This window comes from Bradysia coprophila, unplaced genomic scaffold (assembly GCF_014529535.1).
Source record: "Bradysia coprophila strain Holo2 unplaced genomic scaffold, BU_Bcop_v1 contig_232, whole genome shotgun sequence".
Classification (NCBI taxonomy): Eukaryota; Metazoa; Arthropoda; class Insecta; order Diptera; family Sciaridae; genus Bradysia; species Bradysia coprophila.
Window position 1 is genome coordinate 3,842,593 of NW_023503493.1, and position 17,180 is coordinate 3,859,772.

At 35.8% G+C, this 17,180-nt stretch overlaps 1 protein-coding gene across 2 annotated transcripts in view; it reads right to left on the reverse strand.

The window, feature by feature from the left end:
* LOC119075946 (furin-like protease 2) overlaps positions 1–17,180 on the reverse strand; it is a 196,903-nt gene that overhangs the window by 151,452 nt on the left and 28,271 nt on the right. The window lies entirely within an intron of this gene.

Below are 17,180 nucleotides of genomic sequence, written 5' to 3' on the forward strand. Positions count from 1 at the left end.
ATGAGAGCGCAGAAATATGAAATAAAAGTCATGTCCAGAATCGTAAAAATATCTGGAAATTATTATTGTTTGTGCATCGTTTGCAATGTGTCTGTGCCGCATTTCTGTTCCACGTTTTATTTTCTGTTCTCTGGAAATTTATTCGTTGCCATTTGAAAGCTTTTTATCATTCACAAATGTGAGATAATTTCATAAATGAAAAGGAAGGAATTTGCTTTGTTGCACAATTTTGAATTCTGGTGGTATCGCTTCCTGAGGGAGGTGCGGGAAAACAGGAAAAGTAGAAAAATTTGCTTGATTGATTTCTCGCTAATAGCTCCTGATCGACCAACCAGATTTTCCTACAATTGAAATATTCTGAAACAGTCGGCGTATTTGCCTCTTTCCCGATGTTTTCGACAGCTCAAAACTAGTGTGCGAGATGAAACAAAATATTTAATTTTTAATAAAATCGGGGTTGTCCATACAACAGGATCTACTGGCGAGGAAGCAAGCAAAACTGCATATGTTCCTACTTTTCCAGTTTTCCCGCACCTCAACCATCGAACAAAATCTCCTCAACCGAATTTCTATCGTCAATTTTAGGATGGAATTAAAAGCGGATTCGCAACACATTAGGTTACATCGTTCAATTTGCGCACTCATTGTTTCATGATATAGTAATGGCAACAAGCGGTATATAATACAGATAACCGGCCAAGCCTGGCAACAGGCTATCGTTTCGTAAACAAGTTTTAAATAAAAATCGGTCGAAATGCTGTTTCATTGAGATAAGCGGCATCAATACAAACAGTGTTTGATTTTCGTCTATAGCTATTAGCGCGGTTACTGTTGAGCCTTTCAGGAACGACTAGTCATCTGTTATCGACAATGTTGACAAAAATGAACGATGAGCTCTGGCTTGTGCTGTTGTCATACAGTAAAATTAATGTTGAAACAATTGAAGTAACAGATTTAGCGATAGTTTAAACAAAAGAAGTAATAGATTTGGTAAAGATATGTCGTTCAGTTTGTCGTTTTTAAAAGGCTAGGACTTTCATTCGAGATAAAGAAGTAGAGCACACCTAGTTGCAGTTTCATTCACTGGTTTATTTTTGCCTAAATGTTTGGTCAATGTTAGGATTCATCAAGCTAACGTGTAAGAAGATTCGTAATGTATATGCACTGAAATCGAGCTCCTGTGTCCTGGTATCACTTAGCGATTTTTACAATTAATCGAAAAGAGTAAATTGATTGAACCTGTCAGCGTCGAAGGGAAGAAGAAAAATGCAAGCGGCCAGTTCGTTTTTGATGTCCTAACCGGAAGGATTGATGTGTTAGCGAAAATGAACTTGCATTGTCCAAAAAGTAATCTCCGGTTGCGAGATTTGATTGTCCAAGAAAAACGCTGTACGGTGCTTAGGAGGATATGAGCCCATCATGAGTGTGTGGAGACTGATTACCAAAGTGCAAACTGTAGTTTCGATTTTACCAACTTAATCGGTTGCTTTAAGAATGTGTACAATGGACTGACAGGCGGTTGGTGTAGACATTTTTGTAATTTATGTTTGTCTTATCTTAATATACACCAGAAGGGTTAGGGTAGGTTGCTCCCATTGGCCAATAAATGAATGTTGGGCTAGCTCAAGAGATCACTTTTAAGAAGCAATATTTTCAGGAGACAGCAACGTAACGCTGTTCAGGTTCACGCCTGAACAGCGTTACGTAGCCATGTCCTGCTAAAATAGCTCTTGATTGTTCTGGTCTCCTTCAAGGTAAGTTCTAGGATGGTTCCTCTCAGAGGAATCCTCTGCCCTTCTTCAGACTAGAAAAAAATCAATTGGTCAGTAGATTAGAGCGGATAAAAATGCGACACAGGGATCGTTCACACAGAGATCACACAGTGATCGTGTGCGAAAGAGAAACAAGATATGATTGAATATGTGATAGAAGGAGATGCAAATAGTCGTCACGTGTCATATTCTTCATGAATGATGCCCTAATCCGAGAAATTTAGCAACAAGTTTCAGAACAGGAGCACACACACACACCAAATGGAATAATTAAATACAGAAACGGGACAGGTCTCACTAGCGAATTCTAAGAAAAATGAAATTTCATTCATTTAACTGTGCGTTCGAATGGGCTTACGATGTTTTGTGTGTTAAACTATCACAAGAACGTAAAACGGAACTAATTCAATGAAATTTCATTTTTCTTATAATTCACTAATTGAAAACATGTCTCGTTTCTCTTTCTGCATTTTCCATACCGAATTAGTTTGACGCATTGTTGAATGGATTGAAGATGAATGGATTGAGTGGCTATTGAATTTCGATCTATGGAATTTCCCCGCAAAAATTTCTGGATAATTAAACTTCAATCCACACTGCAAACAACACAGTTCTGTTTAACAACAAATAGCATCGATTAACAAATAAACAGAAAATAGAAAACAAATGTTTGATTATTGACTGAATACACAGACGGACGTACACTACACACACTCAATATATGTATAATCCCGCAGACATTGTTCGAACGCACGTATGTGTGTCGAATCAACCAAATCAACCCCGGAATTCACAACCTACGATCTTTCCATCCATAAACAGATAATATGTATCACTATAAAACGCTCGAATATCTATCGATAAACGCCCTGGTTCGGTTCGAACTATATATTGAAAGAGAGAGAATTTGTTCCGGAACATGGCGAACATCCCACCCGCATTGTTTATTCATCAGATATATGCCCTATATAATATCCACAACTTATATGGTTAAATAAATGATTCGAATCCATTCTTTGTCCATTCAGTTAACCCATAAACTCAATATGTAATTGGGTTCCATTCATAAAAATTATCGATCATCAACATCATACACAACTTTTTTTTTGTTGCTTCTTGTGTATGGCTGGCCCAAACCATATAGAATTGGTCTGCCTCTTATAATATGGGCATTATGAAACGGAAGAAAAACATGCTCTCAGAAGAAATTTCGTTTTTACTTTTAAAAAGAAATGGGGAAAAAAAATCAACCCGCAAGCTATGTAAGCCCCGTGCGATTTTCGTAATGGGATAATGTTATTGTGTATTTATGAAGGCTTGGACGAGGAGAGAAAATTGTCTTCTTTCTTCTCAAAATTCAAAAACGGAAAACACTTTCACGAAATCAGAATCTCTGACAATGTCCTTCCACGTCAGTTGGGGCAAGAACTGTTTTCGAATTTGTGTTTATCATGCAGCAAGAAGATGAACAAGACGTTTGTCACATGGATGGTACCTATCCCTCAATTTATGTAAAGAAAATGCTTTTCAATTAACCCTAACCAAAGTGACGTAATTTGTATCAGCTGTTTTTCACCTGGTCTTCTCATACTGTCTTATACGTGTTTATACGAGTTTGGTAGTTAATACTTGCGCGTGATTGTGGTAAAACCGTATCGAGTATAAGACAGTGAAATTGTGTATCAACTGAAAAACAGCTGAAGCAAATTTCGACACAAATTTGGTTGGAGTTACCTGTACCAAATTTTCCCTGAAAGAGATGCACATGAGACATCGCCAGTCTTCCATCAGGTAATATTTATCATTTTCATCATTTCTAAAGTGGCGACTGGCGACATCTGTTCATTTCACCGTAAAAAACGGTTCAACATAGTACTAGCCCTCATTTGTCATGTAGCGCCATCCTCGCTTTCCCAGCTGAATACGGACTAACATAACACTAATGGCACGCTGTAATCACCTCAACGGATTTGGCGTTTCTGGGACAAAAGAAATTAACTTTGGGTCGAACAGTAGTGAGGTGCCACGGTCGCTTCTGAAAATATTGTTGAAGATGGCGGGTTGTTTTATTCAGTCAAATATCATGCATGTTTGCAGATGGTGCCACTAAATCTTGAAATACATGTGACTAGAAAATCCCCCATCATCTTCAATATTTTCAAAAACGCTCGTCGCGCCTCACTGTTTAAAATAAAACCTAATTTCTTCCAACCTAAAAAAACCAAATCCGTAGAGAAAGAAGTCTTACTATAGCTACACATAGCGACGCGAACAAGACCTAATTCAAATTTTCCTTTTGTTGTAATGTCAAACTTGACAGAAGAAGAAAAGAAAAAAATGTAATTAGTCTCCTTCGCGTTGAGATGTTTGTATAGTGTGTTGTTTCGTGCAAAAAATGTTTCAATTAAATTCTTTGTGAGAGAGTGATATGTATGTCACCCCTCGAACAATCAAGGCGATCCACAAAAAATCCCTTCTGTTATGACACCTTAACAATTCTGGATATAATCAGAAAAGCATACTCCCTTTCTCCCCTTACTCTAGCATGCGATTACGAAATGTTACTAAACTAAAACTATCCGTTGTGTACGTCGTGCCAGCCCAAAAATAAATTTCTCGCAGCGGCCGATAAAGCTCGCAAGGATTTCCTTCTTCGTCTCCCCCCTCTCATATATGTTATTCCATCTATAATTCATATTCTCGTTATATTGATGTGTGTAAGCCACAGAAATACATTGTATATAAATTGAGCATAGCCAATGTCGTCACCCCGCACATCATATCGTGTAATAGTAAATTTTATTCAAGTCTTGTCTATTTTGGCTTTGATTTTTCTTAGCATTTTTTTTTCTTTCTTCTTCTTTCTTTCGTTCTTCTTCTTCCGTGGCTTCCTGTGCTCCGAGCCCAGCTCTCCGTTGTATATATTTATTTTGTGTGATCGGAATATTTATTCAAAATTCATTGGATTTGTTATTGTCTAAATATTTTAGATGCATAAGTTGGATAAGCAAGAAGCACACACACATCCTATTCCACTTTTCTCGCTTTTTATATATTTTAAGCAGAAACAAAACAAAACAAAAAAAATTGCGACGGGAGATGTATAACAAACGGAAATCGTTTCTTTTTTTTGCGTATTTTGTGTTGCGGCCCTTTGTTCATTGCTTGAATTTTTGTGTATTTTATTGTCATCAAAAAAAAATTGTATTTGAATGTCATACACTTACAAAGTAATGGGCGCCCCCTTTTCACGCAAGTGTTTTACAAGAATCAGGATCAATTTGAGCGTGTAGAGGATACACACACAGAACGTAAGCAATTTACGAGACGTAACGTTTTCGGCGGTTTTTTCTTCAACGCTTTTCCTTACACCGATTTTCCACAAATTTATGCAAATTTGTCGGCTTATTTTTTATTTTTCTTTCTCGGTAAATGGTAGATGGTGTGCAAAATTGTATCTATTGAGAAGTAAATAAAGAATAAATAAAATTTCGATTTATTTGCATAAAATATACACCGAACGCCATACCGGTGTATGGAGATGTTCTATTTTATGCAGAACGGGAATCCAATTTATCGAAATTTAAATTATAATCTCGTCGCCTGCATAAAAATGTTGTAATGACTCTGTATATAAGTACTGTCAAATGTTAGAGCGCTATACAGGGATTTGGCTGAGCTTTTTGTATGGTTAGTTTTATCGATATCCATAGACCGATATCAGTTAGGCCGAAAACACACGAGCAATTTTATAATGTGAAATATAGATAGAAACAAATTTTTACTCAACATTTCACACAAATGAGTAAAGCCAATCGATAAAACTACATAAAAGACGCAAACCTAGGAAAATCTGGCTCCTATTCGTCAAAAACAACGGAGATATCAACGTTTGAATGTGAATTCCCATACAAAAATTCAAAATATAGGATTCGACCGCTTTTTTTTGCAGCGCTTTCTACCACACCACTAAACGCGTGGATTGACAGCATGAGCGTGATTTCGCTTCGAGTCAAATTATTTTTTTACATTGCCACAAACTTTTAAATTTTTACTGAAAGCTAACACATTTCAACACCGAACGATGGTTGTACTTTTCCGAAAAATGACGCGAGTCCAAAATTGTCATCAAAATAATAATAATTTTACCCCGAAATGTAGGCAACAAATTAGCCATGTGTAGATTTCTCTTAAGAGGTGGATAAAATCGTGCATAGCCCCATGTTTTAATAGAAATTCGATAGAAGAGATTACGCAATATTCGGATCCCAAGTTTCGTCAATGTTTTCCTCGATCAGAATACCCGCTCAGGGTCCCGCTCAGAATACCCTATTATTGTCGATCGATTCGTTTTTACTTTTGTATAAATTTCAAAAATAAAGAGCAATAAACGCTTTGCAAATTTTTAGTCTACACTTAGGCGAAAAAATATTTGTTTTTTTTTTGATGATTTTTCTGAACGAAAATCGATTTTTTTTTAGTTAGACCATTAAAACACGTAACAATGTGTTACTTGTAAAGGAACCAATGCTTGTGTTCCACACGCGATACGCACAGGAATGATAAAAAAGTGACTTATTTAAAAAAATTAGAAATAATTAAAAAAACGAATTTTTTGTGCCTAAATGTAGGCTACAAATTTGTAAATTAAATGGTACATTGCTCTTTATTGAAGATAGCTTCACATTAAATTCAGGATTTTAAATTCAGAGCAAAAACAATTACTCGCATGGAATGTATAATCAAAATTAGCAGAAATAACATCATTTAATGACTGGCATTTGAAAATTCTTCAATTAATTACTAATTTTTGGTTGGATAGTTTTAATAATTTCCGTCAAAAATGTGCATCCCAGTTGTTAACTGGACGATTGAGTAAGCTACAGTTAAATTAATTCCCTTCGCCGGTAAATTTTCGAACAAAGGTTGATGTATAATTCACTAATATGCATCGTCCACATACCGTGCAAACATTTGCCATATTTATATTAAAAACGTTTTACATTTTTCAATTTTGTTTTTATATAAAAATGTTCCACGGAATAACAACACACAAAAAATTGCTAGAAAATATTACATCATGTTCCAAACTAAATTCTATTTTACGTGCAAAAAAAAGAGAGGGAAAATCAGAAGACGAAAAAATGTTGTAAACTATGCCAGGAAAATGTGGAGTTCTTTTATTATATTTTACTGGCGAAAGAATGACTCGGTAAATATTTTCGTGAGTAACGGCAGAAAAACTTTTTGCACAAGAAAAACGTTTTCCATCGATTAAATTTTGTATTTTGTTAGTTCAACAATGTCTTATTTTTGCAGAGATGTTGAAGTATACGAAGAGCGAGAAATAGTACATTACTATGCAAGGCAAGTAAAGTGATATCTCGTATCCAGATGAGAAAAAGTATCCGAGGGCGGCAGCCCGAGGTACTTTTACTCATCGTGATACGAGATATAACTTTATTTTCCGTGTGTAGTACGACGTTTTACTATGCGAGTGATGTAAAGGTTATTGCCTATACATGTAACAGCCTTATTACATGCACCAGCATAGTAAAAATATGATTCGAAAAAGATGCTCTCTCACGGTGTGGTTGAACAGACTTTAATTAAGCACGGGAAAGCAAATTTAAGATTTTTGGACAGTATTAGTCCGCCTGCTACCACGAAAAAGATTCATCTAAAAATTCTGAATTCCGTCCCCACCATCGGCTGCAGCGGAATCCTCGGCACTCAAGGTTGTAATAGGTGAATTTTTTTAATTTTTAATAGGTAGATGTTGGGATTCTTCATGCAATCATACAAACATTTGGTTCCATGGATGCAAGGGAAGCTAGATGAACGTGTAACCAATTTTTTTTTTGCATGTAGAATTTCATCCTCTACCAATATCAACTATGATAACATCTCCACCTTGGCTACCGTGGATTCCGTGGCACCTAATGTTACGGTTGAAAATCAAAAGTTAAGGACTACAACTTGGCCAATTCTTTCCAAAGATATCAAATCTGCTCCCCATACTTAATTAAAGTCCGTTCAAAGTTTGAACTCCAAACTCACCGTCCAGTTCTCTCTCCTAGACAAAATCAAATTTAATGCACATAAATAGAAATAAACGGAAATATCCAACAACAGATATCATAAAAAGGGACATCCACAGCTTAATTAAAATAGTGTTGCGCATTTGTAGGGGACACACTGATTTAATCATCCATCGAGCAATATATGCATACACCGAATACCACCGCAATTTAGAATATCTACAAGGTTCATGTTGGTCTGACCATCACGAAAATAAAAATTTCGAACAAAAATTCAACCGACTGTTCCGGTAGCATGTTGATAATCCAATGTACAACATCCCCTTCTATTATACAGCAAATCCGTGCTGATATTCATTTTGTTTCCTTTTTATTACTAGTCCTGCAAACTTATGCAGGTTATGGGCTTAGAACGCAGATACGTTTGCGGAAGTTGTTTTGCGCTGCGAATAGAGTTTTACAATAGAAACGGTGGATGATATCAATTGAAGGTGACTAGTGACTAATATTAGTAAGCGAGGCATAGTGTCCAAAATGATGTGAATGTGGAATATGGAGGCAGTTTTCGTATAATGACAAACATTCCTCCTATTGAGATACGTGATCTTTCTTGATCAATAGATGAATTGCATTTACTCAATTAATGTTAGGCGATCAAAGTCGATTTCATCCGTTGATCAATTACAACTCTCTCTCCTTTCTATGCAATATAAACGACGACTCAATTCTCAACCTCAAACACAGCAAACTCTGTCGGTTTACAACCAACAGAGTAGAAACAAAATTAAATAAATCTCGGAGTCGCTTATACAGAAGATGTGGAGTGGAGTTCATCTAATTCATCTGTCTGTTTTTTTAACTTTATTCTACCCCCGAGGTTTATTCCTACCTTCAGATTACCACAAACGTATTTGATATGGGAATCGTTCAGCGTAATTCGATTCAATTAAACTAAAATTTTCCGACATCTAAGTTTTGAAAAGTTTTAGCACACCGACACGTAATACCGAGAAAATAAAATCATTTCCACTATGGGTTTTGTGCCCCGGAATGGCTGTCACGGTCTAGTGCTTTTCTTAATTAACGTGTAAATTCATAATCTAACTGGCTGCTCATTTATTTACGAAAAATACAATTAATGAATGACCGAACACATCTCGAGGGTATTACATGATTTGCTGACCGACCGAAATGAAATAAATAAACAGAGAAAAACGAGCTGCTCGTAAATCATTTAATTTTACTGCCGTACGGTGTAAACACACCGCCGCATGTTGTGGAGTCATGGGTATTGGGAAAAAAACAAATTAAACGCAGCAGCAGCAAGTAATTAATAAATAAAATGCATAATGTGAAGGTCATATGAATATCTGAATAGGTTTCAGAACGGTTACAATGTTAAAACCATTTGCTATGCATAACATACTGTGAAATCTTAACAGCAGCGCACTTATTCAATTTTCGTTTTTAAGTGGCAAAAGTATGTTCGAATATATTCTGGTATGCAGTGGCTGTTATACACACAAAAAAACGGAGACAATCCTCTGTACTAGTTCATCGCTGTGAATTCGTGTCAGTTTTAGGCTTGATTTCCACTTACCGAATTAGTACTCCGTGTGAGAGACAAAATTTTTTTAATTTTTGATTTGTTTACTTGACAGCTTGCTGTTTCACGGATCTCTCACGGAGTACTTTTTGTTGAGTGGAAACCTTTAGGTGAAACTGTTCTCCCTTTCCATTTTGTAGCGTAAAAGGTAGGTAAGTAAACTAAGGAAAGCTGGAATCACAGTCACCTTCGTCAAAAAATAGTATTCCATTTTGTGATCGTTTACGTGACAGCTGTCAAGTAAGAAAAGGAAAAATTGAAGACGATTAAATTTTGACTCATTGGCCTTTGTTTGTACGTCAGCGGGTCAACTGTGCATTAAGCTAGCATCGTATTCATTTTGGAGAGGAAAGTGATCTCCAGTTTTCTCTCATTTCTTCAATTTTAGTGAATTTTCTCGGAGAAAAGTCTTAGGAAAGTTTCTGTACTTTCTCGATTTTCCAAAAGTTTCCAAAGATCCGATAAAATCAAGAAAATCAAGAGCTGTCATGTATCTCATTTTTCCATATATTTCTATCGTGATTATCATTATGTTTGCTTGGCACTTGCGGTTCATGCTAGCAACGCCATATAGCGAAAATTCACAAAAATTTGAGAAAATTCGTGAAAATATTTTCGCAAATATAGGCACTGCTACTGCTACATGGCAAAGATTACAATACGTCAAAAATACATATAGACATGAGAGGACATGACAGCTCGTGATCCTTGTTTTTTTTTCGTAGAAAATTGACGCCATCTGAAGTGTCAACAGATCGCTGCTACGCCTGATCTTTACATTAGTTTTGTTCAATAAAATCGCTTACTTCTCTCAGTGCAGCAGTGTTAACAATCGAATCACGCTGCTCACATTTTTCGGCGATATCAGCGAACAAACAATAATTTCAAATTAAAACAACGGGCAGCTAATTTTCTTTTCTTTTTTTTTACAAGTTCCGCATAAATGTTATGTTGCGTTGTCACAACACAGCATAAGCAATATTACCATAACAATGACGATTACGTAAAACCGGCTGATTAAGCAGAAAAGACGCATAATAATTACACTTATAACCGTACCAGTGTCAACAATGCCAAATGGCCTTTGGTTTTCAGATAATTTTTTTTTCTCTCTCGCTTTGTTTCAACAGTTTTTAACGCCTTTGATTGTTTGAAAATCTTTTCTTATTTCAAACATTTACTCTTTTTTACAGCTTGAACGAAACTTTTTTTTTGTGTTGCCTCTGAATTCAACCGATTTTTTTTTTGTGTAGATAATATAATTGCAAATTCGTGCCGAGGAAATATTTACATTTGGTTGGGTGAAAGGGATTTTCCTCTGCCTAGCTGTTCTTTTTTGTTCGGTTTAAAAGTTGATTTTATTATTTTATGTAAATGGGACGTTTTAAAGGTTTTCGGCTCTAGGTGGTATGGATGGGATACATATATTTATTCGATAATATTGTAATGTCGGTGGAAACATCTGTTTTTAAAGCTTTTAAAGGCGAAAACAAGAAATTTCAATCTCTCAAATTTTAACTTTACAGATTGTGAATATTTTACCAACGATTTTAATGTCGTCATCATCTTAAATGGATCTGGGGCACAGCGGTAACTGTGCCAATGTTAAAGTTTTCTGAATGACGTGGATGAGAAAGGAAACATTAATGTCAAGGTCTGATTATGTGTTATCGCGTCAGCCAGCATTTCCTACTACTAAACACACTTTTCAAGTAACCGACAGAAATACACTCGTACAACTAACTGGCCACTTAGAGAGCGACGTACAGTGTCAAAATTGACAGAATTATTTTGTTCTAATGTCACTTTTGACACTATGCGTCGTTTATACGTCTCTCTCTAAATGGCCAGTAACACTCAACTAAAAAAAGTGCGTGAACACATCACCTTCATCACAAAATCGCCATCCCACAACTTTCGTCGCACGGTAGTTGCCTGTTGCTCACTACCGTGTTACGCCAAAAAAACGTATCGCATTTGTGTCTGTGCTTTCACAGAGCTTTCGAGAGTTTAAAGCTTCTTTTATATTCCACTTTTCCAAATGAATCCAAAAGACGTTCAAAACTTTCGAAAGCCCTTCACATAAATCGAGACATAGATATGATTTTTGGCTTACCAGGGCAGCACAAGATCAGACACGAAATCGATGATTTCCCATCTGGACAAAAGCGATAAAAATTCTTTCAAGAAAAGCCACAAGCAAAAGTCAAACCAACTTGATGATTTCGTGCGTATAACAACCATTCCCTTGACCACACTGCAAACATAGAATCTATGGCATAGATCAATGGAATGCTCCTTTTAGGAAACGCGCATTAGCCATGGATCTACCTTTCTTAAGGAACAATGCCAACGCTACACAAAGGTCATGATCCTTTTAAGAAACGCTCAGAGCAGAACTGTCTGTCGCAACTGAACTAAGTTAAAGCTCAATCACAGGAAAGAATCTCACACACGAAACTCTTAATACCAAATTCTTCTTTCTCAAGTGCAGAAGCGAGTACAATAATGAAAGAGCAACAGCTTTAAGTCCAAAATTTACTAAAAAAAACCTAAAATTCACCGGCATTTCAATGGTCATCAAACGTTGATTTTTTATTGTTCTCTCTCTCTACTCTGTTACAGGCTGTGGATCGTGCTCTTAACGTAATTCGCGACGTGAGAAATACAAAATTTTAAAAACGAACAAATGTCAAAGAAGAAACTTTAAATAAATCGACAATCCGACAGCTGTTTGTTTCCATGTTTGAAATTTCCTCTTCCTTCGCTTGTTGTCGAGAATCGAGATAGTAAGCTGGGTGGTGTAAAACGTGACGGTTGCCTTTTTTTCTCTGGCGTCTGGCCGTTTTAATTTCGTTTTTATTTGCATTTTTAATTAGTTTTGGGCTTTAGATCGACATTGCGGAATAAGCGTTAAGAAGTGATCGGGATCTGTGTGATTATTGAAGTTCGTGTGTGAAATTCCTTTTCTGTTCCAGAACAAAATGTTCGGTGTGTAGCGTAATATATCAGGGATCAGGCCACTCTGTTGCAATTGGGTACTATGTCTAGCCAGGATAGTAGTTGGATGCAATTCGGAAAGAGGACGGGTTTTATGTGGTCAAAAATGGTCGAATTTGCTAACTGCAAATTTCGGCAAATCTTAGCAAATTATGGAAAATCAATATCCCAAGTACGTACTGAATATCACTGAACAATATAACTCAACTAAAGTTCTATATATACCAGCGTTAGTGGTCGCGTCGTCACCACTAGACCCACATGTCACGTGCATGTACACATGTGTTATCAAATCGGTTGATGAAAAGATATGAAAGTTCACTTTTATTTCACTTATGATTCACTAGACTTGTACATGCAAAAAGGTATGACCTCCACTGTCGCCATGGCCTGATAAGAAGTGTTGATGTGTTATATTTTTGAACAGCATTATTAAATGCAAAGAGGCTTATCACACTGTCTCACGGTTCGAAACAGTGGCAGAAACCCCTTTCATTTCAATCAAGACTTTTAAACGAAAAGACCATATGAAAGGAATATTTTCATACATGATTTTTCGTAGAACGACTGGTGATAGTGCACACGACATTGACTATCATTTTTCCAATCTAAACAGACATTTGGACTCTATATGAATGGATGGATGCAGGATGCTTGACATTTATACCTACATAACATCCACTCTCTCTCTCTCTCTCTCTCTCTCTCTCGATATTATATTCAAACACATCTCGGGGCAACCATAATAAAGACAAGACGAATAAATAAATGTACAAACAAACAAACCAAAGCAAATACTCAATGTTCGTCAATGCCAATTTTCCAGTTTTCTAACTTCGAATGCCACATGTCATACAATGTTTCGTTTGCGATGGAAGTGAATAATAAAGAAAGAAAAAAACACACCAACAGGCAAACAAGCATGTATTTCAAACATAAATTTTTTTAGTGCGCCGGACAACTGAAATACGACATTTTTTGCCATGATTTTTTGTTATGAAATGTCAGGTTTTCCCGAACGATATATCGTGTGAAAACGGTTTTGAATGAACCATGACTATATGATTGAACCAATTTAATATGGTGAATGTGAAGTTTGTGCACAAAACGTTGTTCGTACCCGGACAGGAAATGGATTTTTTCAGCACACGTCCTAATTTTCCTTATTCGCTTCGCTCAGTACTTAGGACTGGTGCTGAAAAAAACATCATTTCCTGGCTTGGTACGAAAAATACTATTTCGTCTTTCCCACCTCTCACACCGAATAATATTTGCACAGTAAAAAAGCAATTCTGTTTGGATGGATAATCACTTTTCCTTTCTACTTTTTTTTCCCATTTTTGTAGAGATATGTATCCGAACAACGAACGGTGTGTGTTCATTTTCTTGTCACTCATTCTCAGTTTGACATTTCGGTTTTATTTTATAAACACGAAAAAAAAATGTTTTGAATGGTTTGCGACGTGGAGAGAGGCGAAAAACAACACACGAAACCGAAAAGCATACACACACACTCCAAACAACGACACCCGTGTTCAAACAGAGAGCACAAAAAAAAAACGTTTGAAATGAAAAAAACAAAATCTTGTTATTTGCGGGATGTTGTCTATCCATCCATCCATCCATCCATTCATTCATCCATAGAACGAATATTTGCTGGCTGTGTTAGGGGTGTGTATAAACATTCTGAAGTTTGGAATGTATAAGCGAAATGGCTCAGAATTTACACACCTCAAGGAAGTGTAGGCATGCATATAAGTTGAGTACTACAGAAAGAGGAAGAAAAATGAAGTTTTACAATTGTTTCACCAAGCACATTTTCCGCTTTGCTGATTCACGCCGAGTGAATTGATTCATTTTTTTGTTGTTTTTGTTTGTTTCTCTACCGAGGGGAAAAACTTACAACTTTTCTTAGTAATGCGGAAGTGTTTTGTATTAGCCATGATCATTGGATTGGATAAGGTGTTTTACGTTGATTTTTTTCGTGTGAAAGTCATTTGGATTTTATTGCAGGAAAATTGTTGGTTTCTTCATTGGGCTGTTGCTTTAGGAAATTTTCATGCCTTCTCACTGCGATGAACGATTTCATCGTTTAGCTGTGATCTAAACAGTCTCTATACAGACAAACACCTCTCTCATCGGGGAGAGAGGTGTTCGTTTGTATAGAGGCTGTTTACTGTGATCTATGTAACTGTAGTCGGCAGTTGGATATGGTGAGTTTAGAAAAGTTGGTAAGTTTACATTGGATGCTGCGAAAGTAATTCATTAATTCGGAACCAACTATGTGACACCCGAAAACTCACAAGTGTGCCTCTAGATGTGAGCCGAAAGCCAGTTACACAACCACAGTAGTCACAGAAACAGTTACCAAATCAAAATTAATCAAAATGAATTTTTGAGTGGCACAATGCTGTTTACGAATTAATGAATTACGTAGCAGCGTCCAACGTACTCTGGTTTATTGCTTACCAGGGCCTATTTTTTAGAATATTTTAAAGAATTTCTAGAATTTTTAGAAAATTGTAGAAAATTTTAGAATTTTTAGAAAATTCTAGAAAATTTTAGAAAATTTTAGAAAGTTCTAGAAAATTTTAGAAAATTCTAGAATTTTTAGAAAAATGTAGATAATTCTAGAAATTTTAGAAAAGATGTAGAAAATTAAAGAAAATTTCGAGAAAACGTCTGAAAACAAATGGTTGATAACGTGGGTTATATTTTGCATTTTATTTTTATTGTAATTTGGCCGACTTGTTCTTAAATATTGATAAGAAATATTCTTAAGAATCACTTTTATATTCTTGAACAGAATAGATAGAAAGGATGCTACGCAATGGTACGACGGCCACGGTCTTTAATTTTACTTTCATGTCGCTTCTAGCTAGTGAAATGCCTACAAACTAAAATAACTAAAATTGGAGCAGGCAAAAACTTCGAATCTGACAGAGCTTGTATGCTTTTCCCTTACCCAACAAGGCTCACGTTTAGTGATTTGACTTGAAGCGAAGTTGCTGTTTCGAATTACGAGTGTGATGGTGGTCACAGGACAGTATAGGTCTGCCTATTTTCAGTTTCTTCACCCGACAGCACTAAACTTAAATTGAAATTGAGTGACGGAAATCGTTGAAAAACATTTTACTAAATGAAATAAATTTTACTGAAAATGTTTCTTATCCTTCTGTGCAGTGTGCAACAACAACATGAAATATAAATAATGGAGAATACCTACCCAAAAATGAATATTGAGTTGACCGTATGTATGAAGAAAAAATCAACAGTCAACTCACGATACCATAAACCGTGATAGTCCTATGATATTTTTAAACATGGGATAAATCTCGATTCATTGAATTTACATGAAATTTGGACCACTTACGATTGACATGGGACACCTCTGTATTTTTAATAACTAATTAACTTTGTTAGACGAAATCGTTAATTAAGTAAACAAAAGATAAATCTTTAAAATAAAAGTGGTTTCTTATAATAAGATAGTTCCAAAATCGCAGAGAAATTGAAGTTCAAAGTGGAGATTTGTTAAATTAGGTCAAATCTCCAATATTTACCTTAATAAAATCAGTGGAAGAAAAAATCGTAGTGAGTGAATAACGGTCATTACTCGATGTTGAGAATTTGAATTGGGAAAAGGAGAGATGTCCCCATTCAGGCAGCCAAGTCGAAAAGCAGGAGTGGTACAATGAAGTTTTTCCGATGCCAAACAGCGAAAAAGAAAATTATTAATAATACAGTCAAAGACAGAGAAATTTCAGCATGAATTTGCTTCAGCTTTTTTTCAGCTGATTTACACATACAATCGAAACTGTTAATACTTGTTTACACGATTGAAGCTACGCACACGCGTGATAGTGATAAAGCCGTATACAGACTGTTTCTGACTGTATAATTAAATTTTTAACGTGAAAACAAAAAATAGTTATTTACAAAACAAGGGATAACTTTTATCCCGGGTTATGTAATGGATTTTACATGCTTTTGAAGGCACTTACCAAATTTCTTGTTTTAATAAGCCACTTACTTTCGACCCTAGAGAAAACAAAAGCATATAATAGTATTTTACTTTACTAGTGAGGTAATATGGCCATTCCCTCACTAGTGAAGACCCTTTTCCTCGCTCGTAAAGTAAAACGTCATACTTTACACGTGAAATAATTTGATATCTCGTATCACGATGAGTAAACGTACCTCGGGCTGAAGCACTCGGATACTTTTACTCATCTGGATACGAGATATCAAATTACTTCACTGGTATAGTAATGTACTATTATCGTGTACGCGCTTTGTTTTCCCTCAAAATTATTCAACTAGGATGTGTAAACGAAAATTATTCTTCTGTGATGTGTCAAACATGTCATTCCCCTATTTTTTTTGTCTCGTTTTCGCTTACACGATAAAACATCTTACTGACATTTAAGGGGAAATCTCAGTAAGCCTCGATGTTCCCCTCAAATGGCAGTAATATATATTACATAACTAGGGATAAAAAGTAGAGTTTTCGTGTGAATTTTTTTCATCCGAGGCGAAGCCGAGGTCAATAAACACACGAAAACGAGACTTTTCATTTTTATACCGAGTTATGTAATGGATTTTACATGCTGAGGGCTTCGAAAGAAGTGTTTGCAACATGAGTTAGTACTAATTTGCTGTCAATGAAAATTTTAGAAAAATTTAGAAATTTATAGAATTTTTAGAAATCTTTAGAAAATTCTAGAAATTTCTAGAATTTTTAGAAAATTTTAGAAAATT